This window comes from Monodelphis domestica, chromosome 4 (genome assembly GCF_027887165.1).
Source record: "Monodelphis domestica isolate mMonDom1 chromosome 4, mMonDom1.pri, whole genome shotgun sequence".
Lineage (NCBI taxonomy): Eukaryota > Metazoa > Chordata > Mammalia > Didelphimorphia > Didelphidae > Monodelphis > Monodelphis domestica.
The window spans coordinates 285,757,716-285,781,964 of record NC_077230.1 but is presented as its reverse complement, the minus strand read 5'-3'; the positions used below and the strand labels follow the sequence as shown (position 1 = coordinate 285,781,964).

Here is a 24,249-nt window from a genome sequence, read left to right as displayed (position 1 = left end):
TAAAGGCTTATAAGTGTCTTCTGATAATGGAATACCATATAATCAGTTAAGTGGGGGAAAGAGTGTGTGCTCATTCAATAGGCTTTTGGTGCATTTTAATGTGGCTAATGTCATAGGTATTAGAAGCGTTTTCCTAAAGTAGGATCTAGGCAACTAGATTCCTCCATCAGAAAACCTAGCTGCAGAGACAGGCCTAGGTAGGAGAGGGAGAGGGAAATAACTAGAGGGAACATATATAATGAACAGTGAGTGTTTAACTTATTTCCAGGGAGAGCCATCTGGCTAGAGGCACTGTACAGGTAAAGAAGCAGTATGTACTAAATGTACTATTTGTTGTTGTTCAGTAGTTTCAGTTGTAGCCAACTCTTCATGACCCCATTGGCAGTTTTCTTGGCAGAGTTACTGGAGTGGCTTTTCATTTCCTTCTACAGCATTTTATATTTTACAGATTAAGAAACTGAGGTGAACAGGGATAGGTGACTTGCCTAGAAACACAGAGCTAGTGAGTGTCTGAGGTCAGATTTGAATTCACAAGGTTGTCTTCCTGACTCTACTACTGCATTCTATTCACTGGGCCACCGAGCTAGACTATGGGGATGCGAATAAATGTACAAAGGGAATTGTATAATTGATCATGTTCTACCATGGGTACATATTTCTTGATATAAATGAGAGGCAGTGTAGTCCAATGGAAAATGCATTGGATTTAGGAATTCTAGCTGTCCTACTCACTGGCTGTGAGATCTTGTGGAGAATCACTTAGACCTTTTGTACCTCTGTTTTTAATTTATATAATGTGATTAATCATACTAGCATGGCATAGCTCATAGGGTTGTTGCTAACATGTAACATAACATATATGAAATTTCTCCTAACCATAAAAGAAGGCATATTCTATACTTAACATTACAATATTCTATATGGAAGCCCAAATGGTCTACTTACCATCAGAGGGTTTCTACACTTCTGTATCTTTTCTCAGGCTGTCCTTGTGCCTAGAATGCCCTTCTTTCTCCCTCTACCTGTGGAATTCCTAATCATATTTTATTTTTTTACTTAGTTGTATGCTTACTTAATAAACTTTTTCATGAAATAAAAGTTGCATATGGCATACTGTAATATAGGTACAGTGTAGTGTCTCAGTAAAATTTTCTTGGAAACTCTCCCATTCTATCAGATAATATATAAACTATTCTAGGGCAATTTTATTTGAGAGGGAATATTACAACATCTAATAAATTAACATATAGCTTACATCAATTAATGTACTGTAGAAACTTATAACAATGCCAGTAAGTCAAAAGTTACTACTCAAAAATCTTTATACATGAATTACATAATCTCTTCACATTGCAGAAGCATTTGAGAACATGCTCCATCTTCTGTATCATCACTTGAAATTTACATGCTGGCATTGCTGACCCTTAAGCCCTCACAATACATTTTATTCCTAAATTTGATGTCACCTCTGATTAAGCCACATGTAAATGCTAAATACTTAGGTTCCTGATCTAAATACTATTTTCCTGAAGACATCTGAGTCGAGTCGAAATTTGTTCTCTTGAAGCACATAGATATCTTGATGATTTGTCCTTAGATTATCAATTTGTTTCTTGAAAACAGTGGTCCAAAAATCTTTTCAAATGAACTTCAGGATATCTGACTCATCCTTGAACCTTGTGATGTCCTTTGTAACCCTTTCTATCAATCCTTTTCCCCCTCTAAAATCCATGTTCTCCAGCTTAGTAATGCACCTTCCATTTTCCACCTCCCCCTGCTCGGTGGACTTGTAGATGCCAGTCACCATCTCCTTGTGGAAAAGCAAGAAAAGTGTCTCACCTCACCTGTCATTTCCTGCTTCTTCTGGGCTCTGGGGACCCCCAGGAGGGCAGATCAGGACCCAAGCATGACCGCCAATGCTGCAGTGGATACCACTTCCTCCTGGCCCCACTGCACCAGAGTCAGGCCCTAAGAGGGCTAGGTGGGGGGCTTACTGACATCCTCTGAGACACCCACACCTGACTGGGATGCCCAGCCGCAAGCAGGGTCCTAATCATCTTTTAAAGCCCAACTCAAATGTCCCCTCTTCCAAGAAGATTCCCATCATCTCTGCATTCCACACTAATTTTTGTCCCCTTAGACTTCATTTATTTCTTTTTTTGCACCTTTATTGGGCATTTATATATTATTCTCTATTATAGTTATTTATATATGAGGCACACAACCATAGACTCAAAGCTCCATGGGTAGAAATCACTGCCTTATGTAAACTAGGTGCATCCCCAAGGACCTATCATAATTATATGGAAATACTGATGTTAACAATATTAACAAAATGTTAACAAGATGAATCAAATAGTTTTGAACTGAAAAGCTGTAGAAATACACATTATGGGAGGAAGGTCTCAACATAAGAAACTCTGCCCTCCATCATGGAGATCACAAACTCTGTAGGAAGTAGCTATAGTAAAAAAAGACTTTAGGTGACTTGCCCAAGATCACATGTTTATCAAGTGTCATTGTTGAAATTTTAACTCATATTTTCCTGACTGCCAAACAAGCACTCTGCCATTTTTCCAAATTGTCATTGTCTCCATAGAAATAAAAGACATGATTAGAAATAGGATCTTATGAGATCATAATTGTTATTTTATATGATTCATAATTAATATTATAACATTGTTAATTATAATATTATCTATTGTTATAAATTATGTAATAATAAATTATTACATAAATAGGACCTTGCTGGGTGATGGGTGAAGACTAATTCTGCTTACAAGCAGAGGAATAAATCATATCACTTTTAGACATTTCCCTCCCATCCAGAGATTGGCAGCTGGTGACATGGGCACAGACTTTCCTGGTTTCATTTCCTAGTTTTTCCACCAAGTAGCTATTTCTGTTCCTGGCCAGTCTTTTCCTGTTGCCTCATTTTACCTCTTTTGTGAACAGGGGGATATTAATACTTCTCTCACAGAGAAGTTGTAAGAACTAATTATCTGATGCCTACAAAGCTATCTGAGTTCATTGGCTCTGAGATGCACCATAAAGTCTCTTTGCTTCTCAAAAGCACTGATTGCTTCCGGCGCATTTTTCCCTTTCTGTTTTTGTGGGATTGCTACAGAAATTTCTCCCAGTGCCTCGTTTTCCCATAGCATATTACACACTAATCATCTGGCACCTGGGAGGAGCACTGCCAGCCATCTCTGAAGTTTAGTCTGATTCATTCAGACAGATGTGCACCCACAGACCGGAATGAGGGGCATTTCTTCCACTCTAACTGTGATGGGGAGAGATCCCTAGGTCGAGATTCTTGAATAAGAAGAAAATCAACTTTTTTTTTTTTGGTCCTGTTTCAAAGTAATCAAACCATACTTTCGCTCCTTGGGACATTACATTTTCAATACTTGTCAGAGACGATTAATGGTGAGTTTTCTCCTTGCCTGTTTTCAGAGGAAAAATTAATACTAAATATTCAAGGCTCTCTCCTGATCCTGCATTCTCTCACAAGGCAGAAAGCAGGGATGTCAGAGATGGAAAATGCCTATCAGGCTTCTAAGTCTCATTTGCTGGAGTGGCGAAAGATGGTAAATGTCATCGCAAATAGCAGGGGAATCAATTGTTTGAGGAATGAGGCATGGTGTAGTAGAGTGAGCACTGGACCAGGATTAAGGAGGCCTTGGTTCTTGTCTCTGTTTTGCTGTTTCCTAGCTCTGAATTTGTATAAGTTTTCCTGGGTTGCAGAAAAGGGAATAGACCAAAGAGAATATTTAGGTCAATTTGTATTTGACTAGGAAACTCCTTTCTGATACCCTCCAATGTCCAAAAATGTATGAGTATGCATACAGCCCCACCTTTAAGATGTCCAGCAATGGAGAGACTTGTTATCTTTTTTATTTCTCAAAACCCTTAGCTTCTATATTAGAATTGATACTAGTATTGGTTTCAAGATAGAAGAGTGGTAAGGGTTAAGCATTTGGGGTTAGGTGACTTGCCCAGAGTGGCATAGCTATATGAGTCCTAATTTGAACTCAGGTTATCCTGATTCTAGGACTGGTGCTTTATTCACAGAACCCTCATTGCCTTGAGATTCATTATCTGTTGAGGCAGAATGTTCCACTTTGACATAGCTTTAATTATTAAAAGTTTGATGGCTTGTATCTATACAAAATATACCTCCTATTTTCCTTATCTGCAAAACTGAAATACTGGTGACTGTCCTACCTACCTCACAGGGCTATTAAAGGCTGAGCTGAGATATTTGTGAAAGTGCTTTGTAAATCAAAATGCAATATAAATCTAAGGTGGTATTATTGTTATCAGAAAGAAATCAATCATTTCCCCCAAATGAATGCTTTTCCCCAAGCACTCTGTAATTAGTATTTCTTTGTTTATTAACTCCTTTAGGCAGTCTTTACTGATTAGTCAAAAGGGACTAGTCATAGCTTTAGGCTGTTAAAGTATTAAATTTACATCAAATTGTCATTCACTTGTTTGTACATCCTTCTGGGTGTTCTTACCTCCTTGCTAGGTATCTCTCTGCATAAGTTGAAAATTAGAACCATAGTCATAGCATCACAAAATCTCCCAATGCTGTGATGGCAAACCTATGGCACACATGCCTAAGATGGCACACAGAGACCTCTCTGGGAGCACCTGTAGGCCCCTGGTCAGCTGGGAGCTTGGTCTTTTCCCAGAATGCAGGGGATGGGACACACAGTTGGGGGCAGGGCATGGCACACAATGGGGAACTAGGCATGGGCATGTAGTCTGGGGGATGGGTAGGGTATGGCACAGGGTCCCAAAAAGGTTCCAAAAGTTTTGCCATCACTGTCCTAGTGGAAAGGATCTAAGAATACTTCTATTCCAACCTAAAACTGAACAAGGATTCCTTTGACAACATTTTGACAAATTGTCTTCTATATTTTGTTTGAAGATTCACAATGAAGGGAAAATCTACATATTCTAAGTTTTGGATAGCTCTGATTATTAGGAAAGATTCCTTCCCTCCATCCTCTCTCCTTATATCAAGGCTAAATTTGCTTCTTTGCAACTTCCAACCTTAGTAGTTCTTTTTTGTTTGTTTATTTTTAAAATTTTATTTAATTAGTCAATTTAGAACATTTTTCCTTGGTTACAAGAATCATATTCTTTCCTTCCTCTCCTCCCACCCCTTCCTGTAGCCAACATGCAATTCCACTGGGTTTTACATGTGTCCTTGATCAAAACCTATTTACATGTTGTTGATGTTTGCACTAGGATGATCATTTAGAATCTACATCCCCAACCATATTCCCATTGACCCATGTGATCAAACAGTTGTTTTTCTTCTGTGTTTCTACTCCCACAGTTTTTCCTCTGAATGTGGACAATGTTCTTTCTTGTAAATCCCTCTGAGTTGTTCTGGATCACTGCATTGCCACTAATGGAGAAGTCTATTACATTTGATTGTACCACAGTGTATCAGTCTCTGTGTATAATGTTCTCCTGGTTCTGCTCCTCTCATTCTGCATCAATTCCTGGAAGTCATTCTAGTTCACATGGAATTCCTCCAGTTCATTATTCCTTTGGGCACAATAGTATTCCATAACCAATCTATACCACAATTTGTTCATCCATTCCCCAGTTGAAGGGCATCCCCTCATTTTCCAATTTTTTTTGCCACCACAAAGAATGCAGCTATGAATATTCTTGTACATGTATTGTTCCTTATTATCTCTTTGGGGTACAAACCCAGCAGTGCTATGGCTTGATCAAACAGTAGACAGTCTTTTAGCACCCTTTGGGCATAGTTCCAAATTGCCCTCCAGAATCCAACCTTACTAGTTCTGTTGCCTGGGACCAAAATAAGAATATGTCAAAAATATCTTGTACACAATAACCCTTTTAATAGTTTAATACACTACTATGACCATCCCCAAGTCTCTGTCAATCCAAATTTTTCTAGTTAAGGTCAGTTTTTTAACCCTAACCTTCCATCTTAGAATCAATATTTTGCCTTGGTTCCAAGACAGAAGAGAGGTATGGGGTAATCAATGGGGGTTAAGTGACTTGCCCAATGTCAGTTAGGAAATGCCTCAGGCCAGAGTTTGTTTAAGCCAATTTTTATTAACCTTTATTTGAAATGATCTTAAGTCCCTTCACCTTCCTATTTGGCATCCTCTGAATGTGCTCCACTTGCTCAATGTCTTCCCTAAAATGTGGTATCTATAATGACACATGACATCCTGTATCTTACTAGGGTGAATGAAATATATCAGGATTATTATACCCAGGCAGCTAAGTGGTACAGTGGATAGGCTGTTGAACCTGAAATCAGGAAGACATCTTTCTGAGTTCAAATTTGGCCTCAGACACTTACTAGGCAAATCACTCAACCCTGTTTGCCTCATGAGTTGGAGAAGGCTATGGAAAATCACTCCACTGTATTTGCCAAGAGAACCCCAAATGAGGTCATGAAGAGTAGGACATAACTGAAAAACAACATCATCCTTTTATTTCTGACCTCTAAATAGTTCTTAAGCTCTTATTAGGTTTTTTGGTTTCCATTTCACAATGTTGATTCATATTGATCTTGGAGTCATCTGAAACTATCAGATACTTTTTCAGACAAATTGCTCTCTAGCCCCAACCTGTCTTAGATTTGTGATTTTTTCCTTAAACCTGTAGAATATTCTGTCCATATGACATATATATATTATTTAAATATGGTTTATATCTATGTTTATATATGTATATCTATACACACACATATATATATATGTGAAGCTAAATGCCATTGGACTCTTGAACTCAAAGTTACCCATGAAGCAACTCTTTATTCTAATGCTACCCAAATTAATCATGGTTCTCTGCTAGAAAGCTTAGTGGCCAAATTACACGTTTTAGGGAATGAAATAATCAATCATTTTCATTATACTTGAGTGTGTCCCTCAGGGATAGCACAAACACATGTCTCCTATACCTTGTGCTTCTGGGGAGAAGCACAACTACTGCTTTTGGTAGAGTGGGCTAGGGGTGGGACAGACATTCTTCCACACCTTCTTCCCTCCTCCCCCCCCCCCATCATCTCTCTTGTAGACTAAAAAAGCACCAAGGGGAAGAAGCAATAGAGAAAAAATGAAAATGAATCTGCTTGGTCTTTATAGTTGGTATGGAGAGGCAGCACTACCAAGTGAGATAACACTGAGGGAAAATTAGATGTTGTTGAAGTTGGTGGGAGGGGATTATCTTTTTTTCTACATCCCCAGATACAAACATACAGACTACTTAGAGTATTATCTACACAGTGAGTGTTCAGGCAATATTGTCTTCTGTTTTAGTTAGCAATTAAATTTACTGACTCCTTAGAATTTCAGTTCAATTCAATTCATTCAACATATATGAAGTACCATCCACGTACCAAGCACTGAACTAAGCACTTGGGATAGAGACAAAGAGACAGAGGGCAGTCTGCACCCTCAAGGCACTTCCAGTTTAATAAGGGAGACAACATACACACCAATTTACACAAAGTGAGCTAGAGACAGAATAAATGGCAGATAATTAGAAGAGGGAAAACACTGGAATTAAAAGGGTTAGAAAAGGCTTCTAGTAGAAGGGGAGGTGCTCAAAGGATGTCAGGATGGTCAGTAATCAGAATGGAGGAGGGAGAGCCTTCTAGGCATGTGGAATAGCCTGAGAAAGGCTCCAAGATGAGAGACAGAGTGTCCTGTTCATGGAGGAGTCAAGAGACCAGTGTCCATGGATAAGAGGATGTGTTTGAAGAGTAAGGTGAGGATAAAAGGAAAGGTGAGGGGATGGGAAGTGGGATTGGAGGATAAGTATGAAGAGCTTTGATTGTCAAAGTATATTGTATTTGCTCCTGGAGGCAACAGGGAGCTATTTGAGTTTATTTAGTGAGAGATGTATATGTAGACACAGAGAGACATGAATTGACCTATTTTTTTGGGGGGGGGGGGATCACGTTAGTGGTTAAATCCAGCCCCACTATAGGGCACTGGGTTTCTGTGTTGTATATGCACACGGATGAATGAATTCCCCTTCTGGACTAAATGTCTGTGTATGTACAAGAGATAAGAATTCTGATCACTTCTCTCCTGGAGGATAGCTTTGAGTATGTATGTCAGCTTCTTATAGGTACAAAAACAAACAACAAAAAAAAAGATCTGGTTTAGGAAATATTTTGATTCTTAGCAATGAAAGAAACCTAACCCACCATATTTGATTTACATTATGGGGTTTCCATTGCTTTATGGGAAATTTTATCTCTATTGTATACCACCCCTGGATGATATTTTTACCTTCTGGGATCAGATTTTCCTTTACTTTGAACTGTCTTCTCTGTTCTTTCTCCTAACTTTCCTTTCATTGTATATTTGCTTTGTTTCCCACTTCCCAGGATCAACTCTAACTTTCTGCAGGCTGTTTTGTTGTTGCTGTTCTTTCTGTAGTATCAGGGGAAACCCTCATTCTCACAACCAGAAAATAAAACAAAGCAAAACAAAAAAAACTAACCAGTGTCTCTTCAACTGTGCTGAAGACACAGCCTCCATTTTAAACATGGTATTTAGAGTCTTGACAGCAGCCTGTGTAATGGGAATTGCTGTAAAGCCCTCCCAATCTGAACTGTGTTTAACTTTTACAAAACGACTCCAAAATGCAGCTTGAAAAGAACTAAGTCTAAAATGTATGTCAGGCTCCCTGATACCTGAGAGAAGAATTGGAAGGAAAGCATGGGCTATTGTAAATTTGTAGCCTCTGTTTAACAGTGTTTTCCTCTTCCTCTTCCATCTGTTTTATGGGTTCATGGTCCTGTTGACTCTAAAGCATATGTTATATTTTAGTGTAGTCATCATTGTTTTGGCTTTATTATTGCAAGCCTCCAAGGCTTAGACATTTCATTAAACAAAACATTATATTGTTGGGTAGCTCTTACTCTGAGAGTCCCATCTTCTAGCTGAGTGATTTTTGACCTCTTCCTCTAAGGAGTTTTAACACCCCTAGATTTTCAAGTCTTCCCATCAATAGGTCTCAGTCATTTTCCAATATGTTGCTCTCTCTTCTCAGCTTTGGCCTTCTACTCTGGGGCTGAACCCTCTGGTCTGGAGGATGAGAAGTAAAAGCTCCCCCAACCCATTATTCCTATCCAGCTCCAGACAATATCTCTCATCCTATCTAGCCATCTACTAGGACAGCACAACCTCCTTAATCAGTCATCTTGCCATCTACCCTGCTATACCTACATCCTCTTCCCCACCACCACCTTCAACCACATACTTGCTTTCAATGTCTTGCTAGGACCACTGTCTTGGGAGTCACAGTCCCTGTAACTCTGCACAACAAAATTCACTTTACAGGGAGGGTGGCTCAGTGGATAGAATACTCTCTACCTAGAGTCAGGAAGAACTGACTTCAAATACTACCCATGTGACCCTGAGCAAGTCAGTTAATGACTCTCTGCCTCAGTTTCTTCATAGGTAGAAAAGAAATAATAATAGCCTCCACCTCTGAGGATTGTTATGAGAATAAAATTAGATAATATTTATAAAATGCTTTGCAAACCTTAAAGTGTTAGCTATTATTTAGCAGTACACACACACACACACACACACACACACAGACATTCTTCTTAAAATGCATTCTACTTGAGGGCAGGAGCCTCTTTACTTTTATTCACTCTATTTATCCAATCAATTTGCCAAACTTTCATTTCTAAATGCATAATATCTCTTCCATAGTTTCTTCATAAAGCCAGCATCTTACATCTGATCTTTATTACTTCTGGCCTATTCCAATAACCCACATTCGTTTCTGTCCCTCAAATATCTCTCTCCCACCCAGTTCATCTTTAACATAATTGTCAATTTGATTTTCCCAAAGTACATGTCATCCTACCTTCACTCAAAATACTTTGTCGTTCAGTTGTTTCTTCCAAACTCCATTGGGGTTTTCTTGGCAAAGATACTGGAATGATTTGCCATTCCCTTCTCCAGTTCATTATATGAGCAGATGAGGAAACTGAGACACTCCAGAGTCTTAAATAACTAATAGTTAACATTTATATAGCAATTACTATATGCCAGGTACTATGCTAAAACATTTACAATTATCTGATTTGATTCTCCTAGCAATCCTGAGAGGTAGGTGCTAGTATTTTTGTCCATTTTACAGAGGAAGAAACTGAGGCAAATAGCAGTTAAGTGTCTTACCCAGGTCACACAGGTTAAAGTATATGAAATTGAATTTAAACTCAGGTCTTCCTGGCTCCAGACCCAGTGCTCTATCCACTATACTCTCTTGATGCCTCAATAAACTCCAATATCTCCCTATTACTTCTAGGATCAAAAATAAAGTTCTGTTTGGCATTTCAGATTTCAGCACCACTTCTGACACATATTAAGTGTTTAATAAATACTTATTGATTATTTGATTTATAACTTCACAACTTGAACCCACCCTGTCTCTCAAACCTTAGACCACATTATTCCTCTCCATTCTACCCTCTAGCCAAACTGTCTTTCTCACTATTCCTTACTCGTTATGCTGTTTCTCATTTCTTTCCTTTTGTGCAGATTGTGCATCATGCCTAGAATTTACTCTCTCATCACCTCAACCTCTTAGAATCCTGATTTCCTTTCTTTTTTTTTTTAACCCTTATCTTCTGTCTCACAATTGATACTAAAAATTAGCTCCAAGTCAGAAAAGTGATGAGGAATAGGCAATTGGGAGTAAGTGACTTACCTAGAGTTATACAACTAAGAAGTGTCTGGGACCAGATCTGAACCCAGATCCTTCTGACTCCAGGCCTAGAGCTCTAGTCATTGTATGACCTAGCTACCCCAAATCCCTGCTTTTCTTCAAGACTCATGTGAAGGACCTTCTGAATGACTTTTTTGCTTTACTCCCTTTTATGTCCTTGTATATGTTTTGTGCAGCTTAATTTTTTTAACTTAAAATTTTTAAAATTAAAATAAAATAAATGTAAATGAAATGATTTTTAAAATTTAAAATACTTGTCTACATTTGTATACATTGTATCTTCTATTAGAATGTAAGCTCTTTGAGGTCAGGGATTATTTTGCCTTTGTTTTATATATATATATATATATAGAACCCATAATAAATATTAATTAATAAATTAATTAATAAAGACTTGTGGATTGATTGGAGAGTAATATTCAGTTCTTACTTGGGATATAGAAATGCATTGTCTTGCTTATGATCTGGCCTCTACCCCTAACTCTATATGTAATCTTGGATAACTCTGTCTGAGGACTATTGACCTTGAAGTCAAAAGACCTGGCTCCTAATCTGGATGTCAAAACTAATGTTATGTGATAGAGGTAGCTGGGTTGCCCAGTGGATAGAGAGCCAGGCCTAGAGATGGAAGGTCCCGGGTTCAAATTTGGCCTCAGATACTTCCCAGCTGTGTGACCATGGGCAAGTCACTTAACCCTCATTGCCTAGCCCTTTCTGCTCTTTTGCTTTAGAACCAGTACTTAGTATTGATTCTAAGGCAGAGGGTAAGAGTTTTTTTTTAAAGCTACGTGACATAAGACAACTCATACTGTACAAACCTCAGAAACTATGTCAATGTAGGTTATTATTAGGCCTCCTTCTCATGTGTTAAATGAAGGTGTTGGAATAAGGGAGCAGTTGATGCTGCAGGATGACATTTCCAACCCTGTCCACACCTACAGTTGGTCCTTTGGAAGCCTGCTGTGAATGCAGGAGCTCTTTATGGGATGGATGCCTGCATGAGGAGGAGGCAGCATCAAAGGTGATGGAGAGCTGGGGATGCAGGTGGGGGCCCATGAGGACCAGACAGTCTACCCATCAGAGCACCAACCATTGCTAAATTGTTATTCCATCTGTCTGACCAGTGTGGTCAGCTGCCAAGGGTACACACCAAAGAAAGGATGCAGTAGCCCAGATAATAATAGTAATAGCTGACGATGAATATCCTAACTACCCCTAGGAAGGGCATTGAGAGGAGGGGAAGCAGGACAGTGAAAGTGCATTCCATATTAGGAGAGGGAGTATAAACTGAGAATTTCCATCCTGAAAAAGAAGCTTAAAGGGAGCATGATAGCAACACTCAAGTTTCCGTAGGGCTGTCATATGAAGGATTTGTTCCTTTTTCTTTGCCAGAGGGGAGAACTGGGATCCATGGGTGAAAGTTGCAGAAATAAAAGATTTAGGTTTAATAGTAAGAAAAACTTCCTAATAATAAGAATAATCCAGGGTCTGCCTTGGGAGTAAGTAGTGGATTCCCTTTCATTGACAGTCTTAACCCAAAATTGGCTGACCCATTTTCAGGTAGGATTTGGACTAGAGAGACCCTTGGGGGGAACTACTGGCTCTGAAACTGGGTGACTCTGATCTCTGAGGTCCCTTGTAAGATGATGAGTCCAGTTATCTTATTGTCAGCAGTGATATGAACAAAGGTGGAATTTAGATACAAAAGAGACTTTAGAGATAGCATGTGGTACAGTGGAAGTAGCACTAACTATAGAGACAGGATCTGACACTTATTTTATAATCTTAATCAAATCACTCAGGCACCCTGAGCCTCAGTTTCTTCATATATAAAATGGGTGAGGGGGATTCTACTAGATGGCTTTTGAGACCCATTCCAGCCCTAGTTCTGTGACCTTGTTTTAGAAAATCTAACACAACCCCCTGATTTTTGTGCTGAAGTAACTGAGGCGTATGCTGGTTTATTGATTTGCCCAGGGATGCACACAGGTAGTATTCAGCAGTCAGGATTTGACTGAAAACTTAACTCTAAATCCTATGGACTTTCCATTACATGGAGGCTGCTTCATCTCTATCTCTAGGCTTATAGTAGCTTTGCTCATTGAACAGTTGTGAAACTCCTTGGGTTCACAGCCCCTGATCTCTGGTGACCTAACTGACCAGAGGAAAGGTCAGGCCAGCTTCAAACAACCCAGCTTCGGAGCAGGGCAGGTGGCTTGTGAACGTTTGTTTTAATTTTATTTTTATTTGACTTCCACCCGGGATGCTGGATTTCCAGATGGATTATCCAGATTGTAAGCTCAAAGCCTGCCAGGCCCAGCCTGTCTTTTCTCCTACAGTTAATTACTAAAATGCAGGATTCATGCTTAGAAAATGTTCTAAGAAACTCTCGATCAGGTCTTGAAGTCTTTGGGGTCCACAGAACATCCATTCAGTAAAAAGGGTTGGGGAGAACAGGAGCTTCTAATGAGGTTTAGGATAGCTTTAGCAGCTCCTCTAGCTGGCAGAGTCAGGAAGACGGTAGTTTGCCAATTCCTTCTAACAGTGCTCTCTGGCATGTGTATCCTGTAATGCCTAGCAGAAAACTTGGTTGGTGCTTCCTAAGTGACCCTTGGCTCACTGGCCCCTTGAGATCATGGGCTGGGCTACTCACTGCATTAACTTAGACCCACACACACTAACCTCCTGCTCTGAGTAGGTCCTTGGGTTTTAGTGTCAAAAGTTCTTCCCAAAGTCCAAGACATGACAGACTTGGCCCTCTTGGGCAAGAATGATGAATGATCCCATTACTTGTCTCACTCCTTTATCTTCCATCCTCAGTCCATCTAGGATTGGAGAAGGAATTAGGAATGGAGAGATCACATTGCCCTGCTGCTCCCACACTTTCAAAGTGTATGCTACTATGGTCATCTGATAGATGAAGTTTACCTATGGGATTCAGCCTTCTAAAATAGGTTCTGGGTTTTTCCTCAAGTGCTTTTCCCTTTTTCTTTTTTCCCCCAGAAGATAAAAGAATCATTGTCATTCTGTCAAGAACTTGTTCCTCTACCTGGATGACCTGTCTTCCTTCCTTCCTTCCTTCCTTCCTTCCTTCCTTCCTTTCTTTCTTTCTTTCTTTCTTTCTTTCTTTCTTTCTTTCTTTCTTTCTTCCTTCCTTCCTTCCTTCCTTCCTTCCTTCCTTCCTTCCTTCCTTCCTTCCTTCCTTCCTTCCTTCCTTCCTTCCTTCCTTCCTTCCTTCCTTCCTTCCTTCCTTCCTTCCTTCCTTCCTTCCTTCCTTCCTTCCTTCCTTCCTTCCTTCCTTCCTTCCTTTCTTTCTTTCTCTTTCTCTCTATCTATCTGCCTATCTATCTTCTATCTCTGTCTGTCTGTCTGTCTGTCTATTTGGTACATCTGTCCATCCCTCCATCTTTATCCATCCAACCATCTATCCATGTATCTATCTATATTATACACACACACACACATATATATGTGGATATATATATGTAAATATATATATATATATCCCAGGTATATATCCCTGGATGAGATATATACACACATTTTATAGAAACATGTATACATGAACACATATACACAAACAGTCAATCTCATTCTAACTATATATGTATAACTAGGTTCCTTCTAACTTCATTCATAGGACCTTAAGATCCTATGAAAGATAATTACAACTAGATCACACACACACACACACATATAAAACTATGGCAATAAACTAGTTCTAAAAGGCTATAATAAACTCTTCTAATTTCTTAGTTGTGCCAATGGTCAAGTTTTCTACCAGTACGAGAGCATGGGACCAAGAAAGAACTTGTATAATACACAGGTGGCCGTGTAGTGGTTAGCAGTGGTAAGAAACCAAGTGAGCTTTTGGAGCATAGGAACTTTTTTCTTTTCTTTTGTAATTTGTAATTTAAAGACCCTTCTCTTAGCACAGTGCCTTTCTTGTAAACAAGGGAATATTTTTTTTAATTTCATTTTTAAAAATTAGATGATTTAGAATAATTTTCCATGGTTACAAGACTCATGTTCCTTCCCTCCTCTCCCCTCCCATATATGATGCACAACTCCACTGGGTTTAACATGTGCCATCCATTTCCTCATTATTAGTATTTGCACTAGGGTAATCTTTTAGAGTCCACTTTCTCAGTCATAGCCTCACTGACCCAAAGCATGGAAACTTTTGCCTGTGACTTCACTGGAGTAGGGAACTTCCATGTGAGCAAACTTCCTTTACTAATGGAAGCCAACACCTTCTCTATAACTTCTCCTAGAGCAGAAATGCTTAACCCTCACTTTCAGAGAGTCTGTGAACTTAGAAGAAAAGCAATATGTATTGATTTTTCACTAAACTTTGGTTTCTTTTGTGATCCTATGTAGTTTATTTTATGTATTGAAACTGTTATTCTGAGGAGGGGTACATTTCTAGTTTCTTGAGAATGAACCACAAGAATCTGTTTCTGACACCAGAATATTCTTGGGCAAACTTGGGATCTTTAGATGAACATCATTGATAAGTTTACAATCCCAAACTCTCTGCCAGACAGACTCTTCCTAATTGTTGGCAGGTGTTTGGTGTGGAACTACCCCCATTCCTATGTAATCACCCAGCTAATTAAACTCCCCCACTTCCAACCAAAGGTAGGAAGGAGATAAAAAGAACTGCCACCTACCACCAAAATGTTTTCCATTGCCCAGAAGACAGAGTATTTCAACCTGATACCCATTTTACTTTGAAAGTCTTTTAGGGAGTCAGTACACTAATAATGGGTAAAAAGCATTCGCTCTGGAGTAAGAGAACCTGGGTTCAAATCCTACCTCTGATGCTTACTACTGAGATAATGCAAGTAATGTAAACTCCCTTTTCATCAGTTTCTTTATCTGCAAATGAGATGATTTAATTAGAAGACATCTAGGTGTCTTCCAATTTTATTCATAGGATCGTATAATTCTGTGAAAGATAATTATTTTTATACCATTCAAATCTCCTGTGGGTATAGCTTTCCCAGACCTTCATACCACACTGTGTTGCTCACTGTCTATTACCCCAGTTGGAGTCATCCTCTTCCTTTTTGCTGAGAGAATCATACAGTTGTATGGTGCCTTAAAGACTTCCTAGGCCAGACACTAACTGAAACAGGGAAGCTGCCACTTTAGTTCTTAATTAGGAAGGCACAAAATAAAACTGCAAAACCCAGGTAAGAGTATGTCAAGTTTAATTTTTATTTCTTTTTTTTTTTGCTGATATAGCAGCTTCAAGTATTTTATTATCCTCATCAGATAGCTATTAGCTTATATTTAAAGCCCAAATTTCCATTATGCTCTATTTGAATTGTGAATTAAAAACAAACAAACAAATAGCATGCTTTTGCATTAGGGACAAGTTTCTCAGTATGGTCTTCTTGCCAGCATCTTCTGAGATTTCTACAGCTGGGTAGTCAGACTCAGGAAAAATTTTTTTTTGGAGATGATGCTTCAAAATGCCTGAACCCATGTGCATTAATCAGAAATCAAACCTTGAGAGGTTTGCCTATCTGTAGTCGGAGTCACTTGGGCATCCTGGCACAGAATCAGGTGGCTTCTTCAGCTGATGGGTGACAGCTTAATTTACAGGAATGCAGAGCAACAGCGAATCTGAAAATAACCCACATCTACACTCTATTAATGAGAGGAAATGTGATTCTGAACTCCATTACATGCCTTCCACCAAAGCTCCGCCAGTTTGTAATTAGATGATGCCTAAATCAGATGAAAAGTTAATGTTAAATATCATGAGAAATTTACTGGCACTTGTTCCCAACCTCCTGTTTGTTGCTATCCTACACCTTGTTTCTTTTCCTAGGGGAAGGAGGGGAAATAAAGTTCAGAAGAAAGTGTGATGCTTAAAAAATTTAATTTTATGATCATAAAGCCTTAGAGTTGATAGATACCAGAGAGATCATCCAATATAATGACCACTGAGGTGATGTGGTGGGTAGAATGCCAGACCTGGAGTAAGGAAGACCCAAGTTCAAATCCAGTCTCAGATCTTTACTAGCTGTGAGATCCTGGGCAAGTCCTTAAGCCCATTTGCCTCAGTTTCCTCATCTATAAAGAATAAGCTGGAGAAGGAAATGGCATAACACTCCAAAAGGGATCATGGAGAGTGAGATAAGACTGAAATTGACTAAACAACACAATTTCCTCATCCAATACAATCCTCTTATTTTACAGATGAGAAAATTGAGATCCAAAAAGTTTGTGTGACCAAAATAACAAGCAGATTGGAAGCTCAAGTTCTCTGATTCTAGAACCAGAGCTTCTTACTAATCCTTAGTAAAATTTGTAATTAGTGATTAAAACTAAAAGCTCCAGCAATTGCTAAACTATTTCAGAGTCCAATGAATCTTGGTCTCTCTCCAGAAATCTCTCCATCTGAGAAATTGTATGTGTTGAAGCTTTACTCTTCATATATTCAGCTGGAAAGTCCATTTGGGTGACTATTACCAGGTTAGATCAATACATTTTACTAGGTTCTGCCTTGGAGATTCCATCTGTAGTGACATCATTCTAAGTAATTTTTGCTCTCAAGAAACAAGCGAATAGATATCCATCCCACAATCCCTCACTGGGCAGACATTCAAGTAATGTTTAATACCTTAAAACAAGTGAGACAAATAACTTTCTAACATTCAGTATTGAGATGAGCTGAGATATAACTTCAGAAAGATCACTGATATTTTGACTGCTATGGAGAATCATAGATTCAAATATTTATTTTCCTTCCTCCATAGAAAACTCCTGCTAAAACCTTTCTAGTCCAAGTAGAAAACCATACCTTGTTCTTTTTAAGTATTTGGCATATAGGTCTGACAGAGAACACAAGACTTCCTTGGGGAAACCACAAGGATGGGGAAATCAGTATATTGCAGTGGATAGAGTACTGGACTTGGAATCAACATGATTTAGTTTATATCTTGGCTCCTTCAATTTTGATTTATATATCCTTGGTCAAATAATTTCTCTTCCCTGAGCCTCAGTTTCCTCATCAATAAAATGAAAGAAATTGGACAAGAGGATCTCTGAGTTCCTTTCAAATCAAAACCAGTTATCTTTGTGCTCTGTGATTTCAGCAGTCAGGGGATGTTGAAATTTGGTGGGAGACCCTATATTTTGTGAAATCCTTCCCCTGGACTCTTAATCATGACATCTTCTTCATCCTTTGAACTTTTCTTCCCTTCCTAGTGAGAAATTCTATCTTTAGCTGTTTCTCCAGTGGGGTCCTTGTTTCACTGAATGGCTGAAAGGAGAAACCATGCTACCTAATATTTTAGGGATTAAATTTTGTTTGTCAGAGATTGGGTGTTTTTAGATGCATGGAAAATGCTGACATAGATGGAAATCTTATGGTCAGAATGCAAAAGGAAAGGAGAGTCTGAAGTAAGTTTACTCTGACCCAACTTGGTGGCTATGAGAGAAGATGAGAAGGGAATGCTGATGTTTCTAACTCCTGAATGAGATTCTATGGGGTTAGAACTGAGATACAAGGGAGAATGTATGGAAGCACCTTGAAAAAGCTAGGCATATGAGATAAATGCCATAATGAAAAAAAAACTGAATAAATGCCCTCTACTAGATGAAGACAGATGCCTTGCAAAGAGATTTCTGTCCTTACTGGAAGACATCCGGGTGTGATAGGAAAAAAAAAACAAACTTCTTTTGGCCTGGGCTATCTACCACTTACTCTATGTGTTACCTTGGGCAAATTATTCACTTTTGCTAGGTCTCAGATTTCTTCTGTAAAGTGGAAGAGAACAAGAGAGGTCAGAAGGAGATGCAGTCAAACAGGTCAATTGGTACTACCATGTTAAATTTAATATTTATTTAACAAAACGAAGTAATATGTAATATTCATTGTTTTATCCACTGTTTTTATTTGTATGTGAGAATGTCTGTCAATTGTCAATAAACATTTATTAAACACCTATAGGTAGCAGAGTAGATAGAACACTGGACTTGGAATCAGGAAGACTCACTTTCTTGAATTCAAATCCAGTCACAGAAACTGAATAGCTTTGTGATCCTACATATGTCACTTTGTCCCAGTTTCTCATCTATAAAATGAGCTGGAGAAGTAACTGTACAAAGAAATCCCCAAATGGGGTCACACAGAGTTATGCATGACTGAAAGACTGAATAAAAACAACAAGGAAATGTGCTGGACACTGTGCTGAATACTCAGGATATGAACCAGAAAAAGAAAGACAATCCCTGTCCTCAAGAAACTTACAATCTAGAGAGGGAAGACAATTAATAAAAGAAAAATGAAAAGGTTGGTGTGGGTGAACATACCCCAGGGGAAATGAAGAGTTATCTGGAAAGGTCTGAACCCTCTCTAAAGGACTCAGGATATTAGGCTATATATGAGTTAATTGTTCCACTCTCCAAATCTCCAATCAGAGGGGAGAAGTACCTGAGGGTGCTGAGAAGGTATCTACTTATCAGAAGCTGAAGTCAATCTACTTGGTAATGAAATTTCAGTTGATGAGCTAGGGATGCCCCTTGTATTGGATGGGAGGTTAATGTGTAATTGAGGGGTTCAGTCTTTCAGTATAGAGAAAGAGAAGAGAGTGGAGACATCCTTTCTCAAAGAGGGGTTCAGGGGAGACAGCTGATGTTTAAGGTTGTCTCAGAGAGAGGAGAGGGGGTTTGAAGATTTCCCCCCTTCTGCCTTCTCTCCTTAGCTAAGGCTGCTTTCCCAGATTCTTCTGTTCCTCTTGTCCCTCCTCCATTACTGAAGACCAGAGGGTCTCCTTTTGAACTGTTCACTCACACTTGATTCATAACTTGAGGAAAAGATAACTATTTTAATGTCAACTCAATCAGGATAATACAAAGGAATAACTAGCAGGGAAAGAATGGGAGAGGAAAGTGGGGGAAGGGGGATCCCTGTCTCTATCTAAACCCTTTCCCTTCCCTTCTTGAGTTTGGGAGCAACTGAGGCCTTGGCAGCCTGAGCCCCCTGAGAGAAAGTCAGGTTGACTCACCTTGGGTTTGGCTCCTCAGCCACAGTTTAGACTCAGGTCAACAGGAGCTGAGGTAAAGTCTGACAGAGATTAAAAATGTTTTTCTCAGGTATCCTCTTCAATAGTCTTTTCAATTGGGAAATGTTGGGGGGAAAGATTTCCAGGCACAGACAGGAAAAAGTGAGTAACCCTCAGGAGAAAGTCTTTTTCAACCTGATTAAGAGAGAGCAACTCCTCTCCCAGCTAGTCTTCTCCTCCTCTAGATTCCAAACTTCTGGGGCCCTCCCCCATTGAGGTGATCAGTTTCACACACTCTTCAGCCTGGCACTTTTCTTTAGTGCCAGCCTCTGTCACACCTGATTAAATGTCCATTGATGTTTTTCAATTTCATAATAATAAAAAAGAGCAGAAAACGGTCAAAACGGGGAATGGTTTTTGTCCTTCATTTTCAGAGGACCAGTGACATCACAGGTGATGTCTCCTTGGACTAAATGACCTTATATTTCCCTACTAGGAGATTCTAAAAGCTGTACGAAGAATATTGCTTCTATTACTTTCTTGTAGGAAAAAATTTGGGAGCTGATTTATTCAAGAATGTAGACAGAGGTTTGATGGGATGTCTGCAAAGCTGGTAGGGGAGTGAGAATGAGCTCTGTCTGCACTTCCTTTTGCAATGATTTGCTAAATTGTTTGTGATATATGAGTTTTGTTGGTCCTCAGGCCATCCAAGTTCAAGGACATACCATTGGCTCCATGTATGGGCCTGGTTATTATTGTGTTTAGCCTTTCTTATTCTCTTGGAAAGCAAACCATAACATGATTAAAGAAATTCTCTCCTGATTTGGTCCTTGGTAAACATGGTAATTTTCTTTCCTTCTAAGGCAACTGAGATTAAAATGTTTGCTTTTGTTTAGCCTCTCTGTCCCCTGTGGTGCCAAACCACGTAAAAAGACATAATTTGTTGTCTCTTTACAACTCCCCACCTCCCCTTCCTGATTCAAATTATGTTTTCAAAAAGGAAAAAAATCAGATCTGGTAAATGTTTGGTGGCTTTCCTAGTTCTAGCAGGAGGTTCTACCAGGGATGGATTTTTCTCCCTGGGGGATCATTGGTGGCACTTCCCAAGCTCAGTAGGGCCATCCTGGACTGAATTTCTTGGTTGCTCAAGGTTCTGCTCCTAGGTATCTCCCTGACCAGCACTGTATCTTTAATATCTCCCATGCCTCTAAAGAATCTTGCATCAGTGTGCAGCTCTTTCTCTTGGCATTGTTGTGAGGAATAACTAATAAGCACAATTATAAAGTGCTTTGACATTCCAAAGTGCTATAAAAATGTTTAATGATGATAGAGTGCCTATTTCTAGGTGTATCTTCTGAGTGAGTGAAGGACTCAGCTCTTGTCAGCTCTGACAGCTGAAGCTTGAACATCAAGTATGATGGGGTAAGATTGTCGGGGGAGGGGGGGCAGTGAGGCCATTGACAGGTTCACTCTACCTGTGGCTTATCTTAACCTCCAATTGGAAAGTGATTTCCAAGGAAGAGAGTTAGGGTCCAAATGTCAGTCTCTTCTGGTTGTTCTAGTGGTGATTTGTGTAACACAAGGACCAATCAGCTTGGAAAACTGGGCTAAAATCACCAGGTGCTTTCTTCTTCTAACTCTAGGTTTCCCATAGCCTACCGTCTGTAAGAAAAGCTCCTTATCCTGGTCTTTCCCAGCCTAGCTCTAATCCATCTTTCCAATTTTTTTTCACTCTACTCTCCTTGTTATAGGATATATTTCAGCCAAAGGGGACTGTTCACACTCCCTTAGCTTGTCCTTCCTTTTCTAGTCTCTGGACCTTAGATCATACTCTCACTTATAGCTAAGCTTATTTTTGACTGTCTCTGAGTATTGAAATCCTTTTTACCCTTAAATGTCTAGCTATCTCCAGTTCTCTTAACCACCCCACAGCATCCCATGACACATTGTCCTTTTGCCCTTTATTTAAAATATAAACTCCATCAGGGAAAGAAAGGTTTGACCTGTTTTTCTAACTCTATCCTTATTGCCCAGCATTGTTCTAGTTTTAAAAAAATCATTAGTCATAAAACTAGAACCAGAGAGGACCTCAGAGGCCACCTTATCCAACCCTTCATTTTAAAGATGATAAAACAAAGGTCCAGAAGGTTAAAGTATTTAAATGCTCACAAACCTAGTATAGGGAAAGAACTGGGTCTGGAGTCAGAAAGATTCAACTGGATAAATTCAAATCTGGCCTTAGACACTGACTATATGACCCTGGGCAAGTCATTTAACCCTATTTGCTTGAGTTCCTCATCTGTAAAATGAGCTGGAGAAGGAAATGGCAAACTACTCCAATATCTTTGCCAAGAAAACCCCACATGGGTTCGTGAAGAGTCAAAAATAAATGAAATGACTGAATGGCAACAGAAAATAATCAGAAAGTGCCAAAGAGTCAAATATCTGAGATTATTGCATTACCTTCAATATGGTATTTCCAGGATCATTGCACTCTGTATTGCTCTATTTCCCTCAAAGCATGCTAGGACATATGTCCCCTGTATAACTGACTGATACCATTTAGGGCTTCATCTAGAAACTAAGGACAGATGGCCTTAGGGGTCAGTGATAGGCCAAATTCTGAAGGTATTCAACTTTGGTTTTAGTACTCTATCATTATCATCATTGAAGAACTTCCCTCTTTCTTCTGCCCCTAGGTACATAGTCAGTCAACAAGCAGTTATTAAGCACTGACTATGTGCCAAGCACTATGCTAAGGGCTGGGGATACAAAGAAAGCTAAAAGTCAATCCTTGCTCTCAAGGAGCTCACACTGCAATAGGCATTTCCTAGTGTCCTCAGGTTAAATTCTTGGTAATCTGCAACTACACAGTGCCCTCCCAGGGAATCCCCTTCCTGTATAGTCCTCATTCAAATACTTCAAATATTCAAATATTGAAAATGTTGCTGACAACTTCTATCACACACAACTCTCTCTTGATACATCTAATGAGCTGTGCCCTTGGGATTTAGAGCATCTGGACTTGAATCTAGTGCCTTCCATTTTTATTACCTGAATTGCCCTGGGAAGTGAATTCATCTTTCTTGGACCCAGTTTTCTCATCTACAAATTGAGGGGGTTGGAGTCAATGACTTCTAAGGTTTCTTACATCTCTCAATAGGAAGAGCTAATAATAAAGTGTTATTATCCTCCCCAGATAGCATTTCTGCGGGGGCCCACATCAATGTGTCATATAAGGTGGAACCTACGTATGTATTTTAGGTAGACCAAGACGAGGTCTCCTTCAAAAATCTTACTACATAGATTGCTTTCTCCTCTGGTCCCCTTAGGGCTACCCCTGACTAGTTCCTGGTCTCTCCTGTTTCTCTGCTTTTCTCCCCCCTCAGGAGGGGAAATCTGGCCTCCTTTGCAGGATTTTCTCACCTTGCTTTGAGCAAGTGCACATTTGCAATAAGATATTGTAACTTGCTCCATTGCACCTGGAAGGATAAATAGTTCTCACCTCTTGTCCCCTGGATCAAATTATTTGGCAGCTGGTTATTGCAACAGAAATAACTATAGGTGAAAGTGGTAACTCAGACTCAGCTTCCTTGGAAACAGCCCTGTTCCTACTGTAAAAAAAATTTTTTTTCATGTCATAACAGTCTTAATCTATTCAATTAATATATTTATTGGGTGCCCTGGGGGTGGGGGTGGGAAGAAAGGGGAGGGTTGTGGTTCTATATCAGATACTCTAACACTCTTTTCTTTTAAGTCATCAGTTTAAAGGATTCCAATTTTACTTGAACTGTTTTCTTTTGCCTTATTTTTTCTGCCCCTAGCAAAATCCTTTTGCACCTCTGACATCAAATTCTGAGGATACAGGTATTCAACCTGTTCTTCCAGATGCCTGACAGTCAGCATGGTATGGGGGGAAAGTGAGAAGACCTGCTTGTTTGCTTTTTGATTAATTTTCATTTTATCCTAGCTCTGCTGCTTATGAACCCAAGTTACCTTGGGCAAATCACTCTGGGGTTGAGTTTCCTCACCTGTAATGTGAGGAAGTAGATTTAAATGGTCTCTAAAGTCCCTTCCAGGGTTAAATCCTTTGGGCCTACATCCTTCAGATGAAGAGATAGGAACCACTCACTCACCCCCCACCAAAAAAAAATCCAAGAATAGGAGAGGAAGAAGATAGAAACAGTATTTCACTCCTTTTCTGGGCTTCTTGTTTGGTCCACCTGCTAATTTCTTTGAGCCCTTGGGCATGAAGACTGGTGAGGAATTCTTCAGCTACTTTGAGAAGAAGATACAGAGAAATGGAATCATCTTTGTTCTCTGGAGCACTATCTGAACCTATGGACCAAAGACCCCTGAGAGTTTCAAATATTGTGTGGGATCTGAGAATCCACATGTGAATTCATTCAGAAACACACACGACTGCTGCAGACTGAATAATGTTACATGGACCAGGTCTACA

The 24,249-nt window shown here is 39.4% G+C and overlaps 1 protein-coding gene and 1 pseudogene across 3 annotated transcripts in view; one reads left to right on the top strand and one right to left on the bottom strand.

The window, feature by feature from the left end:
- OPCML (opioid binding protein/cell adhesion molecule like) overlaps window positions 1–24,249 on the top strand; it is a 1,618,997-nt gene that overhangs the window by 372,616 nt on the left and 1,222,132 nt on the right. The window lies entirely within an intron of this gene.
- LOC100618815 (trafficking protein particle complex subunit 6B-like) lies at window positions 1,308–11,820 on the bottom strand (annotated as a pseudogene).